The 16,276-nt window shown below is 40.4% G+C and overlaps 1 non-coding gene across 1 annotated transcript; it reads left to right on the top strand.

Annotated features, from left to right (window-relative positions):
• The first annotated feature begins 4,524 nt into the window (after nucleotides 1-4,524).
• Nucleotides 4,525-4,631, top strand: LOC131241751 (small nucleolar RNA R71). The gene has a single exon (XR_009169312.1). It is a non-coding gene; the product is annotated as a small nucleolar RNA R71 (small nucleolar RNA).
• Nucleotides 4,632-16,276: the final 11,645 nt, after the last annotated feature.

The following is a 16,276-nucleotide window of genomic DNA, read 5'->3' on the forward strand; positions in this document are numbered from 1 at the left end:
TGTACGTGTGAGGGCACGCATCATATTGCATTCATACTGCACTAATAAGAGTACTTAGGATTTATTTAATTGTCTGCTTTATCATTCTTGTTTGATTGACGATAGCATGTTAACCGATTGCCTTATTGTTCCACCGAGTTGATCACTCACTCCCACGTTTAGGCGGTGTTACACACCCACCGGACTCTGTAGGCCCTGATGTTACAGATGTGGATGCGACGTCGAGGCAGAGCGAAGCGGATGAGCAGTGCCTTCCATATGCGGCTTTAGTAGTACGGGTACACTCATAGCGAGCCTCGGTCAATCGGGTTGACGCAGATCCTTATGATCGGGGTTAACTGTTTTTGGGATCCAAATGATGTAACTTGATACTCCTAATTTTGATAAATAATCACTTTTACACGATCTTTGTATGGATGGTAATTGGGTGACTTACACTTGTACAGATATTTTACTATCTTCTTCTTGCTTTATTCACTTATCCCTGAATCATATCTTCGTTTTGGCTTAATCTATCCCATGTTTATGTGCTAATACAGTCAACATACATCATTCATTAATTATGTTGCATAAGTGATGTTTTGGAACTCAATTTAATGACTGTGCGATGGTCATTGTTTCGGCATGGAATTGCTTCGACCCATTTAATAACATAATCTACGGTGAGCAAAATATACAAATTTCTAAAGGATTAGGGGAATGATCCCATGAAATCGATGCCCCAGCAATCAAATGTTTCAATGATAAGGATGAGATTCAAAGGCATTATATTTCGACGGGACAATGCTCCCAATTTTTTACAATGCTCACAGACCTTACAAAACTCATGTGTGTCCCTGAACATAGTGGGCCAATAGAAGCCACACTGCAGAATCTTAGCCGTGGTCTTTTTAGTAGAAAAGTGACCACCACAGACCTGTGAGTGACAGAAGGAGATGACACTCTGATGCTTATCGTCTGGCACACATCTCCTTAGGATTTGGTCTGGGCAATATTTAAACAAATATAGATTGTCCCAGAAAAAGTTACGAACCTCGGTAAAGAATTTCTTCTTATCTTGTGCAGTCCAATGTGTCGATATAGAACCTGTAGCAAGATAATTAGCAATATCAACGAACCAAGGTGAATGTGAGACTCTGAACAGTTGTTCATCAAGGAACATGTCATTGATATAGGTCGCCTCAAGGGAATCAGAGGTATTAAGGCGAAAAAGGTGATCGACCACTACGTTCTCTACCCCCTTTTATCTTTAATTTTCAAATCAAATTCTTGCAGTAGAAGGATCCATCTTATCAAGCAGGGCTAAGAATCATTCTTACAAAGAAGATACTTGAGTGCCACATGATCTGTGTAGATAATGATCTTGGATCTGATCAAGTAGGACCTAAATTCATCCAAAACGAACATTACGGCTAAGAGTTCCTTTTCCGTAGTCGAGAAGTTCACTTGGGCAGGATTTAGAGTCCTACTCGCATAATGAATGACATAAGGCCGCTTATCTTTTCTCTAACCTAGAACCGCTCCAAGAGCATAATCAGAAGTGTCACACATAAGCTCGAAAGGAAGGCTCTAGTCTTGTGGTTACATGATAGGTGCAGTGGTTAACATGCCCTTAAGCTTGGTGAAAGCTTCCTGGCATTACTCAGTCCACTCATATGGTACATCCTTTTACAGAAGATTACATAAAGGATGAGAGAGGAGACTAAAGTCCTTTATGAATCGCCTGTAAAATCTTGCGTGTCTTAAGAAGGATCGCACGTCTCTGATGTTCTTGGGTGGAGATAGGTTAGAGATAAGATCGATTTTTGCCTTATCTACCTCGATTCCCTTGGATGAGATGATATGCCCAAGGACAATTCCTTTCTGAACCATGAAATGGCTCTTCTCCCAATTAAGTACTTGATTCTTTTCTTCACATTTTCAACACACATTTAAAACTCTCTAAGCACTCATTGAAAGATGAACCGTAAACAGAAAAATTGTCCATAAAGACCCCTAGATATTTCCCCACCATGTCAGAAAAGATACTCATCATACATCGCTGAAAGGTAGAAGGAGCATTACATAACCCGAATGGCATCCTTCTGTAAGCAAAGGTGTCGTAGGGACATGTAAATATGGTCTTTTCCTGATCCTCAGGGGCTCAATCTGATTATAGCCTAAATATTCATCAAGAAAACAATAATAGGAATGACCGACTAACCTTTCCAAGATCTGATCTATGAAGGGCAAAGGAAAGTGGTCCTTTCTCGTGACGGTATTTAACTTCCTATAGTCAATGCACATTCTCCAACCAGTAGTAACTCTAGTTGGCACACGTTCATTATTGGAATGGCTACGATGGTGAGCCCGGACTTCTTAGGAACTACCTGAGTTGGACTCACCCATTGACTATCGAATATGGGGTATATGATACCCACATCTAATAGTTTAAGAACCTCAGCCTTAACCACTTCTTTCATGTTTGGATTTAGTCTACGTTATGATTGCCGAGCGGTCTTCACATTATCCTCAAGATATATGCGGTGAGTACAAATCGAGAGGTCGATTCCTTTGAGGTCCGCTATCGTCCATCCAAGGGCTCCCTTATGCTCAATGAGAGTAGATATGAGCATACTCTCCTGTTCTTTCTCTAGATGGGCAGAGATCACCACCAGGTATGTCTCATCTTGACCTAAATAGACATATTTCAAATTAGAGGGCAAAGGTTTTAGGTCAAGCTTCGGTGGCTTGAGGTTAGACGATAGAGGCACTACATTGGTTTGGGGCAATTCTTCAAATTGTGGCCTTCACCGGTTAACTTCAAGTACCGGTACAGTATCAAGCAAGGCACATGTCTCCCTAATCATGTCATCATCAAAATCATGGGAGTGGGCCAAGCACGTCTCTAGAGGGTCAGAGGATAAGGTCAGAGGTGTCGTATCTTCCACGAAAGAGTCAATCATGTTAATGTCGTGGAAATTGTCATCATCCTCTAAGTTTCTGCCATTATTGAAAAAGATGTTTGACTCCAATGTCATATTCCCAAAAGACATACTTATGATACCATTCCTGCAATTGATAATTGCGTTTGAAGTGGCAAGGAATGGGCGACCAAGAATGACGGGAATCTGAGTGCTCATGTTATTGATGAGTTCGGTGTCCATGATGATAAAATCTACAGGGTAGTAAAATCTATCGACCTGGACCAACACATCCTCAATTATCCCTATTAGTACACAAACAAAACGATCAGCAAGTTGTAGTGTGGGTTTTAATTCACTCAAACCTAACTGTTTGTATACCGAGTAGAGAATCAGATTAATGCTTGCTCCTAAGTCAAGAAGTGCGTGATCAATTCGATAGTCCCCAATTACACATGATATGGTTGGGCTACCAGGATCTTTAAATTTTTGTGATACGTCTTGCTTCAAGATGGCACTCACTTTCTCAGTCAAGAAGATCTTCTTTTGAATACTCTGCTGTCGTTTGGTCGTGCATAAGTCTTTCAAGAATTTGGCATATAAAGGTATTTATTTTACGGCATCAAGTAGAGGAATGTTAACTTTCACTTGTTTCAACACCTCTAGAATATCCTGAGAGTTAAAGAAAGGTTTTGGTGCAACCAACCATTAGGGGAATAGAGCAACTGGCTTCTCTAGAAGTTCTGGTTCTAATTTTTGTGGGGCATCACTAGATCCATCATTGTTGTCCTCTTCTAATTCTTTAGGCTTTTCGAGTCTAACCGGAAAGGTTTTATCAATAATCTTCCCACTCCTAAGAGTGGGGATAGATTTAGCGTGCTCCATCTGATTTGAAGAGCTTGGATCACTTATCTCGTACTGCGGTTTAAGATTGGAGAGAGGTTATGCAGGAAGCATCCCCTTTTCTATAACCATCATACATGAATCCATCTTTTGTATAAATTCTGTAAATCCTCACACTGCCTGAGCTAGCTCTTGTATGGAATTTTGAACCGGTTCTTCTTGCGGTTTCCCCTGATTTGGATTTTGATTGAAGAAACCTTGAGGGGTAACAGTTTGCCCATTCCTCCAACTAAAATTTGGGTGATTTTTTCAACCAAGATTGTATGTATTAGAGGTAGGTCTATTAAAAGGTCTTTGATAGTTAGTTATGGCATTGGCTTGTTCATTCAACACTCCTTGAAAGACAGGTATTGTAGGACAATTTTTAATTGTGTGAATGTTGCAATCACAGATGTCGCAAACAATTTCATTGACCTTATCCTTCTTTCCTTCCATGGCCTTGAATTTTCTTATGAGATTAGTCACTTTATAATTGAGATCATCCTCTTCTTTCAAGCGATATAATCCACATTTCTCCTTACATTGAGTCGGCCTAGACATGGTATTCAAATTTGGGTAATGGTCCCATGATTGTGTTTTTTCATCAAGGCTATCGAGGTAATCCCATATCTCATCGGCATCTTTATTAATGAATTCTCCATTACACATTGTCTCGACCATTTGGCGCATGGAAGATGTCAGTCCATCATAGAAAAAATTTGTAATGCGCCACGTTTCAAAGCCGTGTTGTGGACATGAACTGACAAGATCCTTGAACCTTTCCCAACATTGGAAGAATGTTTCATCCTCCTTTTGGGTGAAGTTCATGATTGCTTTTCTAAGGGTAATCGTTTTATGATGTGGAAAAAATTTCTTTATGAATTCCCTCTGCATATCATCCCACATGTCAATGGATCTAAGACGCAGTGAATGTAACCACGTCTTAGCCTTCTCTTTCAAGGAAAAGGGAAAGAGTTTCAGCCTAACTATATCCTCAGTTACATTAGGAAAGTATAAAGTAGTTATGATCTCATCGAACTCTTTCAGATGTAAGTATGGACTTTCTGATTCAAGCTCATGGAATTTAGGAAGGAGTTGGATAACCCCTGGCTTGATGTTCATATGTCCTGTATTCTCAAGAAAAATCATGCATAAGGGCATACTCACCCCCGCCGGTTGTAAATAATCTCGTAAAGTACGAGGCGGGGGTACTTGATGCACCTCATTCTCATCTTGAGTGTCCTCCACCCTAGGTGGAGGGAGTTGATTTGCGGCCATTACTTCAACTAACTCTGGGGATCTCAAGCGGTGTCTAGTTCTGCGATGGACAGTCAACCCCTCATCTAATCCTCCTTCAGTTAAGAGACGTCGATTGTTATCACAAACCCACTTGGGCATGCAACACTCACAGCCCTCACTTCAGATTCTAAACCTAAACCTAAGAGGAAGAATAAAAAGGGCAGTTTAGAAATAAAGAGGAAAGATGGAAAGAAGTTACCAATTTGAGGTCCTAAGTTAAGAACCTGCAAAACAAAATAAACCAAGTTAGCTTCTAGGAAATAAGACCTAATCTAAAGAATAGAGAAAGTAAAGAAATTAGGATGAAGTTACTAATTTAAAAGATCTATCAACAACCCTACAAAATAGGAAAGTTAGTTCTAAAAATCAAATAGAAAGAAAATTCTAAAACTAAAGTTAGTAAAATCCTAATCTTAAACTAATTAATTTCAGAGAATCGTAGTCGTCAGTCCCCGGCAACGGCGCCAAAAACTTGTTCACTCCCCAAGTATAGGGTTGTGATGTAGTAATAAACTCGGTGAGACCGAGGTCGAATCCCAAGGGACTAAAACCTGCATGTAATCTGAAACAAAGTAGAACTAGAACTAGACTAAGATGAAATCTAAATCGAGTGTAATTTGAGGAATAATGATGAAATAATTATCTAAAACTTAAAGAATTCAGGGAAAGAAAACTAGGGATTCAGAGGATCCACTTGTAGAGATTAGGGAGATCTTATGCTTGTTTCAAGAATTCAACTGAACTTAGAGTCCCATCTTCATCCAGTGAAGGGTGTAACCATGGAAATCAAAACTGAACTTCCTTTGATCAAGTTTTCAACAGATGAAAGGTATATGAATTAGAATGGATTCCATCACCAAACCATGCCCAGGAGACAAGGCAAACAATAGAATTAAACTAATTAACAACTAATCATAAGATGTATGAAAGTTAGGAAGGGTACCATCATCCGACCATGCCCAGGAGATGATGGTGAGCAACAAGGCTTCCCGACGTCATAATCAAAATAAGGAAAGGGACATGCTCAAAGCTATCGTAGACCCGTTGTAATTTTAGTCACAACAGACCATTAAAAACTAAAAACATTCTCTTAATTAAACCAAAATCAACATCAGTTCAGCCTAAACAAAAGGCACAAGCAAAAAGTTCTCCATCACACTACAAGCTTCACCTCTTAGCCCTAGCTAAGAGGTTTAGCCCAACATGATTGGACTAACTCTCAAAATATCATAACAAAAATAAACAGGAAGTAAAAAAAATCTCTAAACAAACTCTAACTCCTGTGCAGACGTCCCAGCTTCCCTGGAAAATTCAATACCCCTTCACGTTCTCTCTCTTTCTTTCTTATAGGCAGCCGAGATTCGGTGGGTGGGAGTTGTCGGTGGAAACTTGCAGCGAGCATTTTCTTTATGCACAACAGGTGCGAAAGTTTTACACACTCCCTATGTAACAGTCTTACACTATGCTGAAAGTGGGGCCCACTTTACTGCTGGTTTGAGAAATCCACACCATCCACTGCATTCTTCTCGAAAAAACCATTCGGGTATCGATGTTTTTAGATTGGATTTGGTGTGGCCCACCAGAGTTCTTCTTGCACCGTTCATCTTCCTTTTAGACGATTGAAAACCGATCTTCATTGCTTCATGTAATTCAAGCATCTAGGCTTGGATGATAGGAAGCGTGGGCTTTTGATGGACAGTCCAAATCAGACCAATGAAACACAGTGGTGGCCGACAAGATTCGTCCGCAGGCTCTGTTTGCGAAACAGAGCCTTCATAATGCGTCTTCTGTCGTGATTATTGGGGCCATGATCGATACATAAGGAGAAATCCATTCCATCCATTAGACTCCTTGTGAAAAACCATTCAGAATGCATTATTTTGGTTCATATTAGATGTGGCCCACGGAACTTTTCTCTCTGCCGTCCATCCTGCGATTTACGGTGGATATTATGTGAGTGCATGCATGGGACCAAGGAGAAAGCTAGGCGAGGGTTGTGCCCCACCTATAGAGGGTATGGACGGTCCAGATCATCCGAACGGATGAAGGGTGGGGCCCACTAGCCAAAAATGGCCAGCCAGCGTCTGTCCGTTGGACGCTGGCTGCGTGAGAGAGAGAGGTGCGGGTCAACCTCAGTTTGACCGGCCTCCCTATTCAGTGCATTTTGAGTGCACTTGTGCATTGTGCACCGCCATGGCTAATGGGGTCCACTCGTGATGTATGTAGGAAATTCGCTCCGTCCATCTATTTTAGAACCTCATTTAAGGGGTTGAGTCCAAAGTTGAGGCACATCCAGAGTCCAGGTGGGCCCCAAATCAATAATTAACTAGTTGATCTGACCTTTGGACCACTTTCACATGGATCCAATGGCTGAAATTCGATGTGTATGGTTAATTTAGGGTCCTTAGGCTAGATATAAAGTTTCGAGCAGAACAGATGGTGAAAACCCTGTGATCTTTCATTCTGGCCGACTTTCAGGACACTTGAGCTTCATTTTCTTGGATTTCTGGTGTCGATCTTGGTCCCCTGGAGTCCGTCCCTTGCCTTGGTGTCATCAGAGCGTTAATTTCATGCTTTTAGTATCCTGTTTCAGTCCTAGCTCGTAAATATACCTTGCAGAATAAACACAGTTAAATTGGGCCTTTAAACAGTACCGTGTTCGTAAATCCAGGCAATAACTGAGGTCTAATATGCAATATTTGACCCTCGATAGTTTTCCTTCTGGTTGATTGGCCAGTTGATTTGCAGCCACAACCTCAATTAACTCTGGGGATCTCGAGTAGTGTCTAGTCCTGTGATGGATAGTTAACCCCTCAACTAATTCTCCTTCAGTCAAGAGACGTCGAGTGTTGTCACGGACCCACTTGGGCATGAAACATCGCAGACCTCAATTTAGATTCTAACCTAAACCTAAAAAGGAAGAAAAGAAATAAAAATTTAGAAATAAAGAGAAAGAATTGGAAAGAAGTTATCAAATTAGAAGCTCCTAAATTAAAAACCTCCAAAACAAAACAAAACAAGTCAGTTTCTAAAATTAAAAGATATCCTATAAATAGAAAATAAAACTCTAATAGAAAAATAGAAAAATTAGAAAGAGATTTTCAATTTAGAAAACCTATATCCGGGTCCTACAAAATAGGAAAGTTATATTAGTTTCTAGAAATCAAATAGAAAAACATAAACCTAGAATTAAAAATTAGAAAAACCTGAACCTAATTCTAAAACTAGTTAATCTCAGAAAAACGTAACCATCAATCTCCGGTAACGACACCAAAAACTTGTTCACTACCCCAAGTATAGGGTTGCAATGTAGTAATAATCTCGATAAGACCGAGGTCGAATCCATAAGGATTGTACCTTGTAAGTAATCTGAAAGTAACTTGAACTAGAACTCGAAGAAGATGTATCTAAACTAGGAAAAATTAAGGGAATAATCGTGAATTTAATTAACTAAAATTTGTAAAATTCAAAGATGGAAAACTAGGGTTTCCAAGGATCCACTTGTAAAGATAAAGGAGATATATGCTTGATTCAAGTACTCAACTGGATTCAGAGTCCTATCTTCATCCAGTTAGAAGATAATTCATTAAAATTCACACCTGAACTTCCTTTGATCTTGTGTTCAAGAGATGAGAGGTATGAGAATTAGACTTGATTCCATCACAAAACCATGCCCATGAGACAAAGTAAACAACAGAATTTAACCAATCCACAACTAATCTGGAGAGTTATGAACGTAGGGAAGGATTCCATCATGCAACCATGTCCATGAGATGATGGTAAACAACAGGGTTCCTACCACCATAAACTCTATACATGCATGGAAAATACTTAAAGATATCGCAGATCTATTGTAATTTAAGTTACAACAAACCATTAAAAACTATAAATATTCCATATAATCAAACTATAATCAAAGAGAGTTCAACATAGTATGAATCAAAGCCGTAGAAAACTACCCATCACGTTACAAGCTTCACCTCTTAGCCCTAGCTAAGAGGTTTAGCCTAACATAGTCATGATCAAGCTAAATCTGAAAGGAAAGATGTAAACAAAGATAGGAAAGGAAAAGAAGAAAGAAGAAGGAGAAGAAAACTCCTCAAATGGTTAGCTGCACGTCCTCCTTTCTCTTCTTCTCTCCCACGTCTAAGAATGTTTTTCTCTCTCTTCTCTTCTCCTTTTTATAGGCAACAACGACGGTGGTTGGAGTCAGTTGGTGGAGTTTCGTGTGCGCAGCAGCAAAAAAACACAAGAGAGCTACGTTTGAATTCTTATTTTGGACAAAAGACGTCCAAGAATCACTTTTCATCTCCATGGCCGGGGTAAAGACCCCCTGCCCGATCTTTTGGACGGTTTAGATCGGAGATCCCAACACAAACAGTGGCCCACAACACCCTGCAACATCCGGGAAAATCGGATATGCGTATGGTGCAAAAGGACCTGTACTGAGATGCTCGGTGGGCCCCACAGTGATTTTTTCAGCGAAATCCACCCCACTCATTAGATTCCTGGTGAAAAACCAGTCGAAAAGGAGTGGTTTTGGTCAAGTTTCGGTGCGGTCCACTGTATCAAATCACGTCGTCGTTCATCCTGCATTTTCAGTCGATATACGTGTGTACACATGCATGGGTCCAAGAAAATGCCTTGGCTAGGGTCGGCCCCACCCCCTGGATGCAATGGATAGTCCTGATCGTCCATTGGGATGATGAGTGTGGCCCACTAACTAACCCCGGCTAGACACGGTGCGTTCGCTAGGCTTCCTGCGCGAGAAGGGTCAGGTTAGTCTGACTTTGACCGAACTGCCCGACCAGTGCACGTCCAGTGCACATGCATTATGTGCATGCAAATGTACATGTGGGGTCCATCGTGATGTTCGTGAGAAGTCTGCTCCGTCCATCTGTTTTGTCATCCCATTTAAGGATGAGACCAAAATTGAAGTATATCCAAATATCAGGTGGGCCCTAGATCAGGGATTTAGTGGCTGATCTGTCCGTTGGGCCATTTTCACAAAGATCCAATGGTTGAAATTTGACATGTACGGTTAATTTAGGGTCCTCAGGTCAGATATAAAGTTTTGAGCAGAACGTTTGGTGGGAACCCTGTGATCTTGCGTTCAGGACGATTTTCAGGCCTCTTCATCATTGATCACTTGATTTTCTCGGATCTTTGGCGTATAAATTCTTCGATATCGGTCCTCTAAGGTCCATCCTTTGCCTTGGTGACTCTTGATCATCAGATCCATACCTTTAGCACTATTTTTCAGTCCAAACTTTTAAATTCACTTTGCAATAAAAACATAATTAAAATAGGACGTTAAACAGTATTATGTTCGTAAAATCAAGTAATAACTGAGATCTAATATGCAATATTTAACCCTCAACACCAAGCATATATATTAAGGTGGATTGTCAATTTATTCGTTGGCAATATTTGAACGGCATAATTTTTCACCCGCATATAACCTTCTTTAAACCGCTTATGAATTTCTTTACCAAATCTTACAATGCCGCATGTTTTTTGCACCTCATCTCCAAATTTTCACGGATTCTCATGAATACATCTCTAGTTTAGGGAGGAGCGTATATGTGTGTAGATTAGATTAAATTCTATATATCCTGTTAGGCCTTTTATGTATTTGTACAACTATTTATACAACTAGTGTATTTTGTCATATCCTATATATTTGTAAAGTCAATGTCGCCAAGTTGGCTAAGTATAATGATAATCCAATTGGGTCATAGGGGAGACTAATTCTCGATTTGAGATAACCTCAATCCTTTGTATGATCTACATCTTCTAATATATTTGACTTTAAAAAAATTAATAAAAAATTTAATACATAAATTAAGTATATATTATTTATCTAATATGATTAATATCTATGTTGTCTAAGTATGGTTGCTTGTATCAAGTACAACAGGGATCAGATTTTGCAGATCGTCAAAATCTTGACCCAACTCGACTCGATATTTAATAACTAAGATTAAGAATAATAGGATTGTTAATGGATGTAAAAAATGGTTAAAACTATGTTTAAATAATTTAAAAACAGAAGCATTATATGGAAACGTTGGTTGGTGCTCTGGTTAAAAGCATCTCTTCATGATGTTTACTGTTAATAACAACGTGACTCACCGAGTGGCTTGGTTCAAGTCGATCAGTGATTGAGTCGACGAGTCTTCCTAAGTTGTCTTTGAGTTGGACCCAAAACCAAGTTTCCAATAGACTCCGCTCGGAATCTCGCTGAGTCAAGTTGACTCATCAAAGTTCCCAGTCAATTAAGCTAGTTTTAGAACTATGGTCTAATCTAGTTTGAGTTAACTTCTACCTACTTTGATGTGGTTATCATCCACTCAGTGGACTTTAGTTGTTAAATGATTCATTACTTGAACGAATCGCAACCAAGTTTAAGTCTGACTCGTCAAGGCCTTATTTCGAAGATAGATTTTTAGAGCTTGATACTCAACTCTAGTAAAATAGTTTTTGGACTTGAAAGCCTAGGTGCGTGTGGGAGACGTTCCCTGCCTGCAGTCTATTTACTTAGCAACTTGCTGCAAGTCGTTTTCAGTTTTGGGTAGAAGGAGCTTTCTTTTTATAAATGCAACTACATCTTAATTTCTAGCTATATACCATAATCCAATGTCATTACCATATAAACTACTTAATCAATCAGATAGATACAAAGAACATTCTTGCACCATTACTTTGAATAGAGTACTAAAACTAGAGTTGGCAATGAGTCGGACAGGCCACAAGTGCTTTTGGGGTAGGTTTGGGTCAAGTTAAATGGGTAGTGGACCAGGCTTGGGCTAGAAATGTGACCAATTTAAGTAAAGGATTGAGCTTGGTTTGAACCTGACCTGACAAGACCGCATAGGTTATCAATGCGTTGCGCCAGATAACCTCACCCTGTCCAACCCTATGGATTATGAATGAGCTGGGCCAGATGACCTGAACCATCAATACCATATAGGTTATCAATGGGTTGTGCCAAATAATCTAACCCAACCTGGCCTAACCTAAAACTTGAGTAAAATAGAGAAAAGAAAAGATACAAATAATTTATTTATGCATGTATGCATCCACTGATAGGCGGTTTGGCTCCATGGCTCAGTGGTGGACAAAGGCTGTTTCAACACTGACCAAGGATCGAGTGCCCATGTGGTTTGGGTGGGTGTGTGAGTGTCTTGGTTGTGGGTGAGGGTGTGTAAGAAAAATAAAAAATAAAAAATCCACTGATTGGCTGAGTTTCACACCCCACGAGTCTCGTACGTGGGTCATGGCAGGTCTGGTTGGGTCAGTCGAGCCTGAGCCAATTATAATCAAATGTGTTGTTTGCGTTGGGCTTGGGCTTGATATATTTAGGTTGGGTTGGCTGGGGTCATTGAATAATGGGCTGCGTTTTGGGTTGAGCAACTTAGTAATGGGTGAGTGAGGTTTGGGCTAGAATTCTTAGCCCATTTAGTAAATGGATCAGACTCGGACCAGCCAAACCTGGTCCACTGGTACCTGCACCAGCACTTTTAACATTCGAGTTAGAGGGCTTCCTTGTGGCTGTTGGTTAACAAATAAAGAGAATCCAGATGCAAGCCCCAAAATTCTGAGTAGAACGACAAGAACAGAAAGTTTGGAACCTTACCCTTTGTTGTTTTCGAGCCACACTATGAGAATCAAGTCATGAACGTTCGCAACAAAATGTTGAATGTAAACCAGTTGAAGCAGCAGGACTTGAGTCATGACTTAGATCTGTTGTATGTAGCCGCCACATGTTAGGTGCAAAAGCAACTTTAGAACGAATCGAACAAGCGAATAGAAAATCAAAAATCAAACACTTACAGATAAACACAATGATTTTACATGAAAAAACCCTTGCGGGTGAAAAACTATGGCAGAAAGCAATAAATCCACTATTAAACGAGAATTATAAGAGATGAACAACTTGTAAATCTGAAAACCTTCACCTGCAAAGATAAATTCTCCTCTCAAAACTCTAGTTCTCTCTGACACAGCGTTTTCATACCCTAATCTGTACATAACAAGGTTTATATAATCCAATTCATAATCCAATGTCATTACCATAGAAACTACTTCAATCAGACAGATACAAAGAACATTCTAGCACCATTACTTTGAAATAGAGTACTAAAACTAGGGTTGGCAATGAGTTGGACAGGTCCACAGGTGCTTTTGAGGTGGTGGGTTTGGGCCAAGTTAAATAAGTGAGCTGGGATTGGGATAGAAATGTGGCCAATTTAAGCAAACAGGTTGGCCTTGGGTTCAACATGACCCAACAAGACCACATAGGTTAGCAACGGGTTGCGCCAGATGACCTCACCCAATCTAACCTTACTGGTTATCAATGGGTTGGGTCAGATGACTGACCCGTCAATACCATATAGGTTATAATGGGTTCTGCCAAATATCCTAACCCGACCTGGCCCGACCCAAAACTCGTAGCAAATTAGAGAAAAGAAATTAAATTAATACAAATAATTTATTTATGCATTTATGTTTACACTGAATGGTTGAGCTCCTCATACTGTTAGCATCGTGTTCCATTCTTAAACCTGACATGGGTCGTGGCATGTCTGGTTGGGTCAGTCGAGCCCGACCCAATTACAATCAAATGGGTTGGGTTGTGTTGGGCTTGGGCGTGCTTGATATATTTACGTTGGGTTGACTGGAGTCATAGAGTAATGGGCTAGCTGCGGGTTGGGTTGAGCAACTGATCGAGTAATGGGTCATGGGTCAGTTTTGGGCTAGAATTCTTTGCCCGTTTAGTAAATGGGTAGGGGTCAGACTAGCCAAATATGATCTATTAGCACCTGCACCAGCACTTACCTTTAACATTCTAGTTAGCGGGCTGCCTTGTGGCTTTTGCTTGCCAAATAAAGAGAATCCAGATGCAAAGCACCAAAATTCTGAGTAGAACCATAACAGCAGAAAGAGAGAAACCATATTATCACTTTTTGTTGTTTTCGAGCCACATGATGAGAATCAGTCCCGTGAATGTTCCCAATGAAATGCTGAATGTAAACCAGTTGTAGCAGCAGGACTTGAGCCGTGACTCAGTCAGATCATTGTCATTGAACTGGTCTCCTTCAAAAGGCGCAAGATTTGCGTGCATGCATCATTCTCCCAAGGCCATGGTGGCAATGTAGAGTATGGTGACATGGCAGCCATGAACTTGCTCAATTGCCTTGTGGGTTGGAAAGGTCACATTCGAGCAGTCGGAAAGATGGGAGATGGGGCTTGAAGTGCTAGCAAACCAAATCCCTTCGACAATCAAATTGAAAATGATACTTCCCACCTCCAATCTAATGGGCCGGACCTGGATTTTGAACTGATCAAGCTGCCCCTATTAAAATTTGATTCTGATTGGATTGGGCCTGGCCCATTGACATTCGTAAGTGCAACTGCTCCCTCGTTAGAGGGACATGGTAACTTTGCTACACATGTTCCAGCTTGACAAACGTGTGGGAGTAAAAGTCATTAGCCCAGGTGAAATAAATAAATAGGTCATACATACAACTTGGACCATAGTTCAGAAAACCCAAAGACTTAGACCCGAATCAGCTTGTTGTTGAACTGGGTCAGGTTGACTCAAAGAGTCGACCCAACTGAATATTTAATAATTATAAATTAAATAATAATAATAGAGATTGGTATTTAAGTTGAACATAGTTATAGTTATAGTTAAGTTGAACTTCGTCAGGTTGAGCTTTTAATGGATGATTCTGATGACAGTGGAAGTCCAGAACTGCAATTGAAAGCTGACGGTACACATTCCTAGGTAGCGTACTTGTTCCAGATACAGCCCGTTCATCAGTTTATGGCCAGAATGAACATATTCTAATGCAACAACCAGATCCACTCCTGGTAGGACACGGGATCCAGAGGACAATGAGAAAAATCTTGATCAATGGTCTATATTCAAATAAATGCGTGGCCTAATTGACGATTGGGCCATCTTGATTTTTGGTACAGGGAATGTTCATTATGGTCTAACGCAATGTTGTGGTCGGGATCAACTACACGTGTGCCATTTTGGCACGTGTACAACAAATGTCTCTTCAGTGTTTCCTACGCCTTTGAGCCCATAGTTCATCCCTGTGCATGAAAGGGATGTCCCATTTCCCGCCCACTGACAAAGTGACTGCGCGTGAAAGGATGAGATAGTCAACTGATACATTCCCATCACTGTAAGTTTCCAAGAGCTATAACTACAGATTCGTTAATAAAAGTAGCCACTCAAATACATTGTTTATGTGGCTGATTTTACAGGATGCGTTAGAGAAGTTGGGATCTGATCTTTTTGAAAAACATCTAAGCTGACCTCAATGAATTTAAAGGACTGTGGATTAGTATGATGAAAGGCTGTCAGCTCAAAGAGAGTCTTCTTTTGTGTTTTTTGTTTTTTGTTTTTTTTCCAATCATAAAGTCACACAGACCTCGGTTATGCAAAAACACAAATATTAGCTTTGATATTAAAAAAAAACTTCCATGGCTGCAAGAAGTTTTCAGTAGCAGGCACTCAATCCCTATTGTTTCTTGTGGTGTAGTCCACTTGAGCATTGGATCTACATTGCCAAAATTGATTTGCGGCTAAATGAACAGACGGTGTAGGGCCCATAGAGCTTTGCCACATCAACACAATACTGACCTTGGTGTTGTGTTCTACACTACGTAATCTGAGTCCATTTCCGGGCAGGTAATTTTGTAGGGACGGATGCACTACCAATTGGAAGGTATGAGTGCGTTTGTGACACTTTTTTATTGGGCCACATCTGGGTGACAGGCAGCCTGTTGTAGGCAATCCTGCACCTCATCAAGGACACGGGCACAAGATCATTTCAGGGCAGGTATGTTAAGGGGCACAGCCCCATCACCCATTGGCAGGTAGTGGTATGGGTAACCCATGTGTAAGCGGAACCCAGCCCATTTACACCCCCAGTCATCAGAACACTTTAACAAATACATTGGGCATGTCCTGATATATAGGATATCATATAACCACGAATCAGGATTACTAAAACAGCAGACTAGTAAAATCCTAAACTCACTAACAAAACTCTGGTTGTGCCTGCCTTGATACATTGACATTCACACTAAGATAATCTCATCTCTCTCATGGGTTCTCCTTTCAGTCTCAGAGAACAATAGCAAATGAAACCATACAGCAATGAGTAAGA

The sequence above is a fragment of the Magnolia sinica genome, chromosome 3 (genome assembly GCF_029962835.1).
Source record: "Magnolia sinica isolate HGM2019 chromosome 3, MsV1, whole genome shotgun sequence".
Lineage (NCBI taxonomy): Eukaryota > Viridiplantae > Streptophyta > Magnoliopsida > Magnoliales > Magnoliaceae > Magnolia > Magnolia sinica.